At 53.3% G+C, this 7596-nt stretch overlaps 1 protein-coding gene across 3 annotated transcripts in view; it reads left to right on the top strand.

Moving 5' to 3' along the window:
- Positions 1-256: 256 nt before the first annotated feature.
- The window catches only part of MROH1 (maestro heat like repeat family member 1), a 120870-nt gene continuing 113530 nt past the window's right edge, over positions 257-7596 (top strand). Inside the window, exon 1 of one of the 3 annotated variants that reach the window (XM_025395032.1) lies at positions 257-322. The gene's annotated coding sequence lies outside the window, so the exon portion shown is untranslated. Of the gene's footprint in view, positions 323-886; positions 955-7596 lie in introns of those variants that run through there. The other 2 variants (XM_025395033.1, XM_025395034.1) reach the window with 2 other exon arrangements.

The raw sequence follows: 7596 nt of genomic DNA on the forward strand, positions 1-7596 counted from the left end.
GCCGCGCCTGCGCAGTGGCGGCCGCGCTGGCGCTCTTCAGAGGCGGTGGCCCAGGAGCGGCCGGGGGCGGGGCCGAGCGAAAGCCGAGTCTGCGCACTCTTGCTTTGCAAATGAAGGTGGGCGGGATGGAGCGAGCGTGAGAGACGTGCACTTGACCAATAACTGCGGAGATCGTTCGGGGGCGGGGACCTACTGCCGCGCTCCGGGCTGCGGTTGGCCAGAAGGCAGCGAGGGCGGGCTCGGCGCGCGAGGCTCCGCCCACTCCGGGGCCACTGCTGGGCGGGAAGGCGGCGCCCCGGCGGAGGTGGCGGCGGCTCCTCAGGTAAACGGCGGGCGGGGATGAGCCTTTGGCGGCGCTGGGGAAGCGCCTCCCGGGGAAGTCTGGGCTGGAGAGCCTGAGGCCGCTCCCTTGGCGGGGCCGCGGAGGAAGCCGAGTCAGGAGGCGCCTCCCCAAGGTCACAGGGCGAGCGCTGGGAGGGTCCTGGGTGTCGCGGGGACCTTGGCTCAGGTGTGCGCCGAGCCGCAGCCCGGAAGAGAGGCCGGAGCTGTGCGGCTGTTCTCTCCTCCGCGCCGCTAAGTGGTCTCGGCCGCTTGACCACCCCTCCTCGGGGAGCGCGGTGGTCCCAGGTGCCCGCCCCTCCCGTGAGCGCGGTGGTCCCCGGTGCCCGCCCCTCCCGGAAGCCCGGTGGTCCCCGGTGCCCGGCCCTCCCCGGGAGCGCGGTGGTCCCCGGCCCTTCTCCCCCAAGCGGGGCCACCGGGGGTCCTCTCTCCGGGAAGCCAAGCATACGCCTGGAGCCTGCAAAGCCGGCGTGCCCCGGCCTCCGTATGCCTTCCGTATTCTCTGACGATCGCGAGCAGGAAGGTGATTTGTCCCTAGTCACGAGGATGACTGGTCATAGCGTGCAGGGCATAGAGCTGGCAGGGCCGCGGGGAGCCAGCCCTCACTCAGCCAAGGTGAGACCTAGGGGCTGCCGGGCAGGAGCTGAGCGGCCGATTTGGGGTCGGGTTTTCGGGCAGCGTCAGTGCAGCTGCAGTGTTAGGGTCAGAGAAACCACTCCGCGGGCGCTGGTGGCTCGGCCCTACACACTCTGGGGAGGGGCTCCTTTGCCTGCTCAGGTGGGGAAGGGACAGACCCATAAACTCAAGTGCAGTGAGGTAAGCAGAAAGGGGTACGGGGGCGTGGCCGAACTCAGGGGTGTGAGCAGAGTTGGGTCGGGGACAGCCCCGTAGGCAGGAACCACTTTGGAAGGGGATGGTGGTGAACGCACACGATGCGGTAAGACGCAGGCAGGGTAGGGCGGGTGATACGTCAGGTGAGGGTGATGAGTTTAGAGCTGCTGGGTCTCAGTGCGATGACCATGGATGGAGATGTCCTGGGGAGGCGAGGGCTGGAGATGCGTGTGGGAATCGTTGTTTGCGGCATGTTTCATCGGCGGTACGTGTTTGTGACGTGGCTGCATGGACAGTCTGGGCACCCTGGGGTGCTGCTGTCAGCAGGATCTTCACTGCTTAGTCTCAGGCTCCCAAGGTCCTCGTGAGCAGGTGTCTCTGGTCTCTCTCTGATGGCAGAGTGGAATGACCTGAGGTTGAGCTGTCTTTGTTAACTTGAAACTGACATGCAGGCCTCTGTGGCTCGTGGAGACCTGCACTTCATCATTTCCCACTGGCTGGTGTTGATTGCTGACTGCTGCAGGACACCAGGGGATCAGAGGTGGAGGATGTGGGGCGTGTGTTTGCCTGAGTTTGTGGCTGTCGCCTGTGTCAGGAAACAGGTGCCTGTGCTTAGTTTTCTTTCCCAGGGTCCACAGAGGCCCAGGAGAGAAGCCTGGTTGCTACCCTCTGTCTCATAGCCCCCTTTCACAGAGCTGGTTATTTGGGGTAGAGACATCCTCTGTCTGTGCCAGTCCACACAGCTTGGTCTCTTTGGGGTAGGAGCACCATGAAAGGCTCCCGTGGCTCTTGCGAGCTCCTAGTCAGTGCTCAGAGAACACGGACTGCTGCCCATCATGAGAAATGTGCTTTCTTCACTGAGCTGGAGGAGCCACCTGGTTCTGGGGGTTTGCACGCGCACCGGTGACACAGCTTGGTGTGGCCTGTATTGAGGAACCATGTTCTTGGTGGACTGTGAGCAGTGGGCTGTGGGATTGCATTTCCCTGGGTCATCAGCCCAGGCCTTGTTGGTGACTTTGGAGGTTGATTCTGCGGCTGCTGTGCTAGGAGAGAAGGTTCCTTGGACCTGACGCATGGGTGGGGCATTCTGTGACCTCCTATTCTCCCTGCACACACCCAGCCCCGCAGGCTGGCTCACCACTGCTTCTGGGCTATGGTTCCTGTGGCCTGCACAGCCTCGCACACCCCCACCTAACCCTTTTGGACCCAGTGCAGTGCCTCTGTTGTGTGCACGGGTGTGGCAGCCATACTGTTTGTGGCTGGAGGGCTTTCAAGACAGGAACTCTGGGCCTGTGATGGTGACTGGCGGGTGTTTACTAAATGTGGTTGAATAAATGAAAAGGAAGCAGCTCTTTCATTCACACAGAAATGTGTGCTATGTAGGGAGAGAAAACCCTATCAAACCTGCCTGCCACCTTCTCCCGTTCGTTTGCTTTTTAGTAATTTAACCAGAGCCCTGATTAGCATTTGTGTTTTTTTTCTGACATCCCCGTTACATACATGTCTGTGTACTAGTGTTAGGGCATCTGTAGATAGATGTGGAAAAGTGGAAATTTAGCCACTGAGGCTTGTTGCAGCTGTTCCTCAGGCTCTGCTACTGGCACCAGCACCTGAGTGGCCCCTGTCCTCAGCACGTCAGATGCTCTTGGTGTTCAACTGTGTGCTGGCCTCACTGCAAGTCTTTGACTTGTGATACTTTTTGCCATGTAGCCTACAAGTAGAGGTACTGGTCATCACTGATCATCACCATTTATAGGTGGTGGGACAGGGCACAGGGATTTTCCATGCCTGCTCGTGGCTTACTGGCTCTGCCACTGAGCCCTTATCCAGCTGCTGATATGGGAGTGCTAGGAAGAGAACAGCGTGGTCCCTTATGGAATGGGGGAAGGGAAGTGCTGGGTAGAGTAGGGCATGGTCCCTGGCTAGGGCTCCACCCCCACGGACCTAGGTAAGGACAGGCACTCCTGCCTTCCTGCCCAGATGTTGCATTTCCCAAGACCACCCTGGCCTGCCATACCCTCCTCCTGTGCCTATAAAAACCTGAGACCCAGGCCGAGGGTGATGGCTCATGCTTGTAATCCCGGCACTTTGGGAGGCCCAGGCAGGTGGATCAGGAGTTTGAGACCAGCCTAGCCAACATGGTGAAACTCCGTCTGCACTCAAAATACAAAAATTAGTCGAGCATGGTGGTGGGCACCTGTAATCCCAGCTACTCAGGAGGCTGAGGCAAGAGAATCTCTTGAACCTGGGAGGCGGAGGTTGCAGTGAGCCGAGATTGCGCCGTTGCATTCCAGCCTGGGTGACAGAGCAAGATTCTGTCTCAAAAAAACAAAACAAAACAAACAAACAAACAAACTCCAAGACGCTAGCAAGGCAGGGACACAGGCAGCTGGACATGGAGAGGAGCAGATTGACGGAAGAAGACACAGCAGCTGGACCTCGAGGGGAGCACACCCGTGGAAGAGCACACCAACAGACGCCAGCACGCTGGCAGGCCATCGACCGGCTGGACAAGGCGGAGTTTGGCCAGGACGGTCGGTCAGAGGAGAGCCGGGGCCGCCAAGCGGCCCAACTCCAGGGGAAGACCATCTGCCTTCCGGCTCCCCCATTGGCTTAGAGCTTCTTCCACTCAATAACACTTTACACTCATTCTCCAAGCCCAGGTGTGATCCGATTCTTCCATTACACCAAGGGGCAAGAACCTGGGATACAGAAAGCCCTCTTGTGAGAAGTAAAGGGTATAATTGAGCTGGCTAACACAAGCTGCCTATAGACAGCAAACTAAAAGAGCACCCTGGAACACTCGCCCACTGGGACTTCAGCTGTAGACATTCACCCCTAGATACAGCCTGTCCGTCTCTGTGCTCCCCTAGAGGTTTGGGCAGTGGGGTACTGAAGAAGCAGTTCACACGCACATCACATGCCCTGCGACGGGGACAAGGGAACATTTCCGCAGCACCGAGCCGCACTGCTGTCGGTCAGCTCTGGAAGGGCAGCTGAGTGCCTCTGTTCATCCTAGGGGCAGTCAGCACAGTCCCCATATGTCTGCCGGCCATCTCTCTGTCTTCTGAGAATTGCACGTCCCTGTTTATCTCAGGGATGTGCACAAGCTCCTTTGCATACTGTAGTCCTTCCCTCTCCACAAGGCTACTCTCATACCTATATACCTATGATAAAGTGTAACTATAAATAAACACAGCGAGAGACTGACAATAAATAACAAAATAGAACAATTATGACAATACTCAGGGCAGCCTGCAATTTAAAACATGAGTTCATTTCTGGAATTTTTCTATTTAATATTTTGGACTGTGTTTGATTGTGGGTAGCTGAAACCAAGGAAAGTAAAACAGGATAAGAGATAAGAGGGGACTACTATGTTAATATAAGGCAGGTTATCTTCTCATACATTATGATTGGTTTATCATAACTGCCTTGTATTTGATTTTAAAAAATTTTTTTTGTTTTTTTTGAGACGGAGTCTCACTCTGTTGCCAGGCTGGAGTGCAGTGGCACGATTTTGGCTCACTGCAACCTGCGTCTCCTGGGTTCACGCCATTCTCCTGCCTCAGCCGCCCGAGTAGCTTGGGACTACAGGCGTGTGAAAAATTATTTTTTTAATTGACAAAATTGTATATATTTGTGGTGTCTGACCTGTTTTGAAATATGTATACCTTGTGGAATGGCTAAATCAAGCTAATTAACACATACATGACCTCATATACTTTCTTTTTTTTTTGAGATGGAGTCTCACTGTGTGGCCCAGGCTGGAGTGCAGTGGCGCGATCTCAGCTCACTGCAAGCTCCGCCTCCCGGGTTCACGCCATTCTCCTGCCTCAGCCTCCCGCGTAGCTGGGACTACAGGCGCCTGCCACCTCACCCGGCTAGTTTTTTGTATTTTTTAGTAGAGACAGGGTTTCACCGTATTAGCCAGGATGGTCTCAATCTCCTGACTTCGTGATCCACCCGTTTCGGCCTCCCAAAGTGCTGGGATTACAGGCTTGAGCCACCGCGCCTGGCCCCCCATATACTTTCTTTTTTTTTGAGATGGAGTCTTGCTTTGTTGCCCAGGCTGGAGTGCAGTGGCGCAACCTTGGCTCACTGCAAGCTCTGCCTCCCGGGTTCATGCCATTCTCCTGCCTCAGCCTCCTGAGTAGCTGGGACTACAGGCGCCCACCACCACGCCTGGCCAATTTTTTGTATTTTTTGGTAGACACGGGGTTTTACCATGTTAGCCAGGATGGTCTCGATCTCCTGAGCTTGTGATCTGCCTGCCTTGGCCTCTCAAAGTGCTAGGATTCCAGGCGTGAGCCACCGCTCCTGGCCATGACCTCAAGTACTTCCTACTTGTGCTGAGAGCACTTAAAATCTACTGTCAGCAATTTTCAAGTATATATCACGTTGTTGTTAACTCTAGTCATCTATGTTGTGCAATAGATCCCTTGAATTTATTCTTCCTGTCTAACTGAAGCATTGACCCTGTGACCAACATCTCCCCAGTCCTCCGCCTCTGCCAGCCCCTGGTAACCACAGTTCTACTCTGCTTCTAGGAGTTCAGCTTTTCATAGAAGTTGGGATTCCACGTGTGAGAGATCGTGTGGCTGTCGTTCTGTTCCTGGCTTATTTTACTTTACATAACATTCTTCAGTTCATCCCATTTCTTGCAAATGACAGGAATTCCTTCTTCTTCTTCTTCTTCTTTTTTTTTTTTTTTTTTTTTTTTTGAGACAGAGTTTCGCTCTTGTTGCCCAGGCTGGAGTGTAATGGCTTGATCTCGGCTCACTGCAACCTCTGCCTCCTGGGTTCAAGCAATTCACTCGCCTCGGCCTCCTGACTAGCTGGGATTACATGTGCTCACCACCACACCTGGCCAATTTTTGTGTTCTTAGTAGAGATGGGGTTTCACCATATTGGCCAATCTGGTCTCGAACTGCTGACCCAGGTGATCCACCTGCTTCGGCCTCCCAAAGTGCGGGGTTACAGGTGTGAGCCACTGTGCCCGGCCTCCTTTTTTAAGACTGAATAATACTCCATTGTGACATATACCACATTGTCTTTGTTTTATTTTTATTTTGTTCTTTCTTTAAATAAATACTACATTTTCTTTATTCATTCATCCATTGGCGCACACTTCGGCTGATTCCATATCTTGGCTTTTGTGAATGGTGCTGCAGTAACCATGGCAGTGCAGATGTCTTTTTTGAATCCTAATTTCATTTCCTCTGGATACGTACTCAGGATCATTGGATGATATGGCAGTTCTGTTTTTATTTATTTATTTTGAGACAGATTCTTGCTCTGTTGCCCAGGCTGGAGTGCAGTGGTGCGATCTCAGCTCACTGCAACCTCTGCCTCCCGGGTTCAAGCGATTCTCCTGCCTCAGCCTCCGGAGTAGCTGGGACTACAGGCACCTACCACCATAGTTGGCTAATTTTTTGTATTTTTAGTAGAGATGGGGTTTCACCGTGTTAGCCAGGATGGCCTTGATCTCCTGACCTGGTGATCCGCCTGCCTTGGCCTCCCGAAGTGCTGGGATTACAGGTGTGAGCCAAAGTGCCTGCCCTTTTTTTTTTTTTTTTTTTTTTGAGATGGGGCCTGGCTCTGTTGCCCAGGCTAGAGTGCAGTGGCACAATCTGGGCTCACTGTAATCTCCGCCTCCTGGGGTCAAGCCATTCTCCTGCCTCAGCCTTCCGAGTAGCTGGGATTACAGGCACGTGCCACCACGCCTGGCTAATTTTTAAAAATTTTTTTAGTAGAGATGAGGTTTTACCATGTTGGTCAGGCTGGTCTCAAACTCCTGACCTTAAGTGATCCACAGCTGTAGACCTCAGTCTACGGTACAAACCAGGCAATTCAACTTGTTCTTGTAAATTCATGGCTTTCTTCTGCTTCTGGGGAACACTTCCAGCACCACTGCTGGCACTTTGTATGGGTCCCGTGGTGTCATTCAAAGCACTGACTAAATATGTTGAAAAATGTGGGAGAACCACGGGCTTTACTGCAAACCGCTCACGCGGGGGTGATGGCGTCCCACGATGTGTTAAGCAGATACACTCAGTGCCTGAGCTCACTGCAGTAGCAGTAAGAGGTGACTATGGAAATACCACAGTACTACAGTATGTGCTACACTTAATTCTGTGTAGTTGTGATTCAATACTGCATCTTTTTTTTTTTTTTTTTGAGACGGAGTTTCCCTCTTGTCGCCCAGGCTGGCGTACAATGGCGTGATCTCAGCTTACTGCAACCTCCACCTCCTGGGTTCCAGCGATTCTCCTGCCTCAGCCTCCCGAGTAGCCGGGATTACAGGCATGCACCACCATGCCCAGCTAATTTTTTTCTTTTTCTTTTTTTTTTTTTTTTTTTTTTTTTTTTTTTTTTTAGTATTTTTTTTTTTTTTCCCTCCTGTTGAGTGCCTTGCGGTCATCC

The sequence above is a fragment of the Theropithecus gelada genome, chromosome 8, assembly GCF_003255815.1.
Source record: "Theropithecus gelada isolate Dixy chromosome 8, Tgel_1.0, whole genome shotgun sequence".
Lineage (NCBI taxonomy): Eukaryota > Metazoa > Chordata > Mammalia > Primates > Cercopithecidae > Theropithecus > Theropithecus gelada.